The sequence below is a fragment of the Choristoneura fumiferana genome, chromosome Z (genome assembly GCF_025370935.1).
Source record: "Choristoneura fumiferana chromosome Z, NRCan_CFum_1, whole genome shotgun sequence".
Lineage (NCBI taxonomy): Eukaryota > Metazoa > Arthropoda > Insecta > Lepidoptera > Tortricidae > Choristoneura > Choristoneura fumiferana.
This window is the reverse complement of record NC_133472.1, coordinates 32,901,125-32,907,477: the sequence shown is the minus strand read 5'-3', so window position 1 is coordinate 32,907,477 and position 6,353 is coordinate 32,901,125. Positions and strand designations below refer to the sequence as shown.

Genomic DNA, 6,353 nt, shown 5'->3' with positions numbered 1-6,353 from the left:
CATAAGTCGGCACTAAATGTACACTTTATCAAATCTTTATCTACCGTATATTTTTTTTTTAATTTATGGCATATCTTAAAAAGTACCTAATTATTTCATCACAGAGTTAAAAGCGATGCAGTTCTGTTAAGGCCATATATTTCAGCAAGACAATAATTAACAGATTTTTCACTTCGAGACACTGTAAATAAAATCTTGGACTAAAAAAAGTAAAGCAAACGCAATAATATTAAGGTCGTCTTTGTTCAACAGTCCCCGACCCCATGGTTAGTTATTACCATCGACCAACGATATCCCGCCATATCGGCCAGCAAATCAATGACCAATGGACATGGTGTAGATACGGATGGATCGAAAGTATAATACGACATCAGAAATGTTAAGTTTTAGGCGCCATTGCGTAAAAACGGTTTTTATAACGGCAAATATTTGAAAAGTGAGGAAGGCAATTCCCAAATCAGTTTGCAACAAAGAGTATGCAATGGAATTACCTAGACAAAATGTTTGTGAAGAAAAGGTCTTTACACCAACGTGAAACTTTGCAGAAGAATAAGATGTCAGAGCTGGAAGCATTCGTCAGCATTTGCATAATAAACGTTTGCTCCTTTATCTTTTTACAGTATAAGAGAAAACAGGAGCGTTTAATAAAATTCTGTTTGCCGTTAGGTATATTCGAATTCCTTCATAAGAACTTTTTAGTAATTACTAACTGGTCAGATATGTATATATTTACAAGGGAGGAGAGTATTTAAATAAAAGTGAATTCGGCGTAGCCAGCCATATTAGAGCCCATAAAGAGGTCATCTATATATATAAAATTAAAGTCCTGACTGACTGACTGATTGATGTATCAACGCACAGCCCAAACCGCTGAAGCTAAACTCTTGAAATTTTGCATACATATACCTTAAATGACATAGAGGTACACTAAGAAGGGATTTTTCGAAATTCCCACGGGATACTTAGGGAATAAATGGGGTTTACATATTCACTTTAACATGGCTCTATTTCCGTAGATATAATTATAAGAGGCTTCAAATTTGGCATGCAAGTAAGTAATAATACTAACAGCTAAAAATTGTTTTTAAGATTTATCGAAATTCTCACGGGATAGGGAATAAATGGGATTTACATTTTCACTTTAAAATGGGTTTCCGTAACTTTAATTATAAGATAAGTACTTAAAATTTGGCATGCAAGTAGCTAATACTAACAGCTAAAAACAATTTTCAGAATTTACCGAAATTCTCACGGGATAAAGAATAAGGCATACTATTTTATACTAGCCAACTAGCTGATTTAGAGACTTGATATTTGAAACATATATTTCTAGAGAGTCATAGAGGTAGGTAGGTAAAAAGGGATTTTTCGAAATTCCCACAGGATACGGAATAAATGGCATTTATATTTTCGCTTCAAAGCGGCCTTAACTCCATATATATAAATATGAGACCACAAATGTGGCATGCAGGTAGATACCACTAACAGGTAAAAACTGTTTCAAGATTTCCCAAAAGTCCCACGGGATAAAACGTTTAAAGAGGATTAACTAACTGAATCATAAAACGCACAAGCTAAAACTAATTAATTATTATACAATAATCTGGCAGTGACATCCAGGTAATCTGGCCAGGATCGTCTCCGCAGGAACGAACTCCTCAAAAGTCGATGGCACACACAAGAAACTTTTTAAGATTATTCAATTTCTATCAATGACAATTCATATGATAGACACCACCTGATGCTATAGCCAAGGTCGTCTGCTTATGAGGGAACCTGGTACGTAAATTTACAGTCATGTACGTTCCGTTTTTATGATAAACACGACTTAATGAAAGGCTGAAATAGCTATAAAGATAAAAAATAAATAAAAGAACAGTGTAGCTTTCTATAGTATTTACTAATTTTTACCTCGCGGGAATTATCTAATAACTATCGTGTACGAAGTTCCGGTCAAAAGAAACACGTAGCCACTTTAACGTTTTTCGAAATTCTACTGAATACGAGTATGGGAAACAGCTGGAGTTCAAAGGTGGTACGAATTATGATTATGTAGGTTGATTTTTTAATTCGAAAATTTGCACCATCTGTCTGTAACGTCTGTCTGTATTTGTATTTCCATATAGGTAATCTTCCGAAAAATCAATAAAAACAAAGAAAAAAAGATTCGTAGGAATGAAATTTGTTACCCCAAACTTAACGCGAGCGAAGCCGCGGGCAAAAGCTAGTATTTTATAGAATAGTTTATTTTAGCATTATATAACATACTAGCTTTTGCCCGCGGCTTCGCTCGCGTTAAATTTGGGGTAACAATTAAAATACATTTACTTTCTGCGGAGGATTACATGGAAATACAAATACAGTAAGACTTTAATTTAGACAGATGGTGCACATTTTGGAATTCAAAAATCAACCTACATACGTAATTAATAATTCATAATTCGTACTAACTCTGAAACCCTGTTTCGCTGAAACATTAAAGCCGTTAGAGTACTACGCGTTTCTTTTGCCGGCGACTTCCTACACGATATTATTATAGGATATAGGATTGTATCTCGAGAAATTGTAACTCCCCGCGGGACATGAATTACTGTTATGATCTATTTTAATATTTTTAAACTACGCCACAGAATAAGTAATAGTACAAGTACAGTAGGTTCTCTCTTTTGATGTTGACGAAAGCCGCCATTGCCTACGTAATTTTTATTATCAAAATCACCGCGCACCACCAAGCCACATTGAACTCTAGTGCTGCGCGTGAAGGTCGTTATTATTCAGCACCAACGTTTTGGTTTAAGATAGGGTTGTAAATCAATAAAAAAATAATACTAAATTCGGACAAATACTTAGTTATCTAGCATTTTTAAATTGACCGCCTACGATCTCCGACGGTCGCAAAATGGATAATTGTACAAGGTCGCGTGCCGGATGCGTCGTCGGCTGCCTCAAAGGTTTTGTACACCCGCAGTGGGCATTTGTAAATCGCGAATTACCTAGGTCTGTTCTTTTGTCGCACTCGCACTTAATATGGTTTCGAACAGAATTGGGTACAACTGACTACAGTGTAATGTTATGTACAGAATAGAAAATAGTAAGAATTTTCATGAATTTCCAAAAAAAAAAAATTAATGTTCAGATAACATTATGTAGTTTCCATACTGTTTAGTGAGGCTATACATATACTGTTTCAGCGCTCAAACGTACAATTTAAATATATACCTACTCCTCATCCCAAAAATCGAAACACTACGTTATTTCACGATAGATATTCTAATATCCTCACCAATCATAAAATCGCGAGGTTTATTTTAGATTAAATATTTTTTTGCACTCATCGTGAACCAGTTTCACGAAGATCACACAGCTACACGTAGCGTTACGCGGCGCGACTAGTTCAAGCGAGACTGCGAGGGTGCGTGCCGGGCGGTGCTCATAGCCCTAGTGAGTTAACCCACGCCGGCGTGGTGTGTTTTGATACTTACAGAATCGCACTTATATCGCGGAGTGAGCCGCGCCTGACTACGCATACTTATTCTGTTACTAAAAGTGATTAACTGATTTTCACTACTACCACTGGCATACTAACTCTGCTTCCTTGCATTATTACTTGCACATTTGGGTATGCTTGCTTGATCTGTTGTTTGCATGCTTACTTGCATTCTGGCTTGCATGCTTACTTGCATGCTTGCCTCTATGCTTGCTTGCGTGCTTGAATGCAAGCTTGTTTACACTATTCCCTGCAAATTTACATGCTCACTTACAAGCTTGCTTAGATGCTTGCTTGCATGCTTGCTTGCTTGCTAACATGCTTGCTCAAGAATATATTAATATCCACAAAAAACTTTTTGCGCATAACACAAAATAAATAAAATAAAAAAATATATCACGGGACAATTCACACCAATTGACCTAGTCCCAAAGTATGTTATGGGTACTAAGCAACGGATAAATATAATTATATAGATAGATACATACTTAAATACATAGTAAACACCCAAGACCCGAGAACAAACATTCGTATTTTCATACAAATATCTGCCCCAACACGGGAATCGAACCCGGGACCTCAAGCTTCGTAGTCAGGTTCTCTAACCACTAGGCCATCTGGTCGTCTACAAAAATAAACATAGAGCCGATAAATTGATAGCGTTTCTTAAAATTCTAACAACTATCTTTGGAATTCCAACACATGACAATGGCATTCAAAAATAAGTATCATTCTTGCATTATTCGAACAATGTGTATAAGGTAACTAGGGTGAACATATCGCAAAACTCGATATTGAGGCCGGTGCGCCGGTGCGCCTGGCTGCCTCTGAGCTCCAGCGAATCGAGATAACGTACTTTCCTCAGCAATGATGATTATTATGATGTGCTGACCACATTGTACGTGGGGCGGGCGCGAACGCGGGCCGTTTGTCTCATTCCGCCGTTATGGCACAGGCCAACAGTACAATCGTGACCTTTAGAGCGCTTAGAACGTTTCACATTTGTTTTCATGGTTCCACCAGGTACTTAGCACTAACTTGGTATGATAAAAATAAAATATTTATATCGCAAAGAGGTCATTGGTAGTAGATATGCCTAGAAAATCCTAAATCTGCAAAAAAGTTTCATAAATTTGGTGCTAATCTTTGTATACTTTTTAAACAGAAAATGTTGTGTGTACCTACCATGTTTTTTAGTTTGCCATGATTCTATAATGCATTATAGATGCGGATCGCACATCAATAACTTCCTCGTGATCATTTGCACAGACTGTAGGATAAGTACGAACAAACGAACCTGAAAGCTCTTCAATTAGACAGACATATACTGAGGTATGCTTCACTCCAGTTCGGTTCATTTACAAAGGTAAATGAATGAAATTATTTAACACTGATGATTTTCACAGGCATAAAGAGCTAAACTAATCTTTTGTACCTAGTCTGGACAGCGTACAGCGATACGTATCAGATAATAGCCATGAAGGACACACACTGATTGCCCCGGGCGCACTCCGACCAATGTATTTCACTTACACGTCTGGCGTGCCTATATAGGTAGGTAGCTAGTGGCAGGTTGTATGGGGCAATCATAGCAGTAGATTGCTGTGCGCCAAGAAGTCTCTGTCTATCCCCAAATCTAATCTACGTGGGTCGAGATTTCGGACATGAATCTATAAGGTGCAATGAAATTAGATGCGGATATTTCGGGAACCGGCTCTCCTAGCTCATATAATAAAAATCACACATTTACGGCCATTTGAGCTCAAATAAATGTATCAAGTATTATGGTGAAAATAAACTCCATGCACGTTTTGCTCAACAAAATAACCAATGATGCCGAGATAATTTGATCTTTCCTCTCTGCGAAAACTAGCTTTAAAATCTACATAGGGAGAAAGAAACCATCGCTCCACCACAAATATCTTGCAAACATAGAGCGCTGAAAATGTTTTTGAATAGCGAAAAAATTATCGCTAATTTAGAATACGTGACTCTTCCAAAACGTAAACCAGAAAAGATATTAAGCATTAGGTAAATAATATCGAAGAAGGGGAGAAGTATTTTATTACCTTGAACTTCACTTGTCTTAAATGTTTTTAAAATTAAAACAGAAGGTTAAACATGGTGAAGGAAATTATAACATTTCAATAAAGCTATGTAGAAAATAACAAAAAAAATGCTAACTATTACATCTTTACAAACGAACACAGCCACGTTCGTTAAAAAAGAACCCACGGAAATAAATTAACAAAAAAGATGGAAGAAGACAAAAAAGAAGAACAGTTCTAAATGATTCACGGATAACGACATATTCAGAGCCACGGACTACGCAACTGTATGAAGTCATTACATTTTTAAATTTCCTCTGAAACTACTGAACTGTTTCTAAATATTGCTATCACGAATAAGATGGCGCATTTTATAAACTTGTTGTAAACCTACTTTTTACGTCTAGAATATGAAAAAATAAGGAAAAGAGCAACCTTTTCGTACAAAAGAGTATAAGACTAACACTTTTAGTGAATTAAGTAGTTTGTTGTTCGTGTCTATGGCGTGAAGGCCGTATAAAGAAGGTACAGAAGGTGGTGCGCGTTGAAAAATCAATAATCAACAGGAACCGGACAATCAAGTATTCACAGCAAACAAGTTAATTTATCCTTGCGGTAAGTTCATGGTATACAAAGTACGGCTACACGCAAACTCCATTAAATTTTCATTCACACGAACGTCATATTGGGAATCGGGACACTGAAAACATACTGCATCTAGTATAAGCTGTTGCAAGTCTAACGATGTAAATTTTGTATGTACAGTCGAGGATCTGAATAACTTACTAGAGAACCTTTGTGCTACTCATGTTATATTA

At 36.6% G+C, this 6,353-nt stretch overlaps 1 protein-coding gene across 1 annotated transcript in view; it reads left to right on the top strand.

The window, feature by feature from the left end:
• SLO2 (slowpoke 2) overlaps positions 1 to 6,353 on the top strand; it is a 149,259-nt gene that overhangs the window by 934 nt on the left and 141,972 nt on the right. The gene's annotated exons all lie outside the window — the stretch shown is intronic.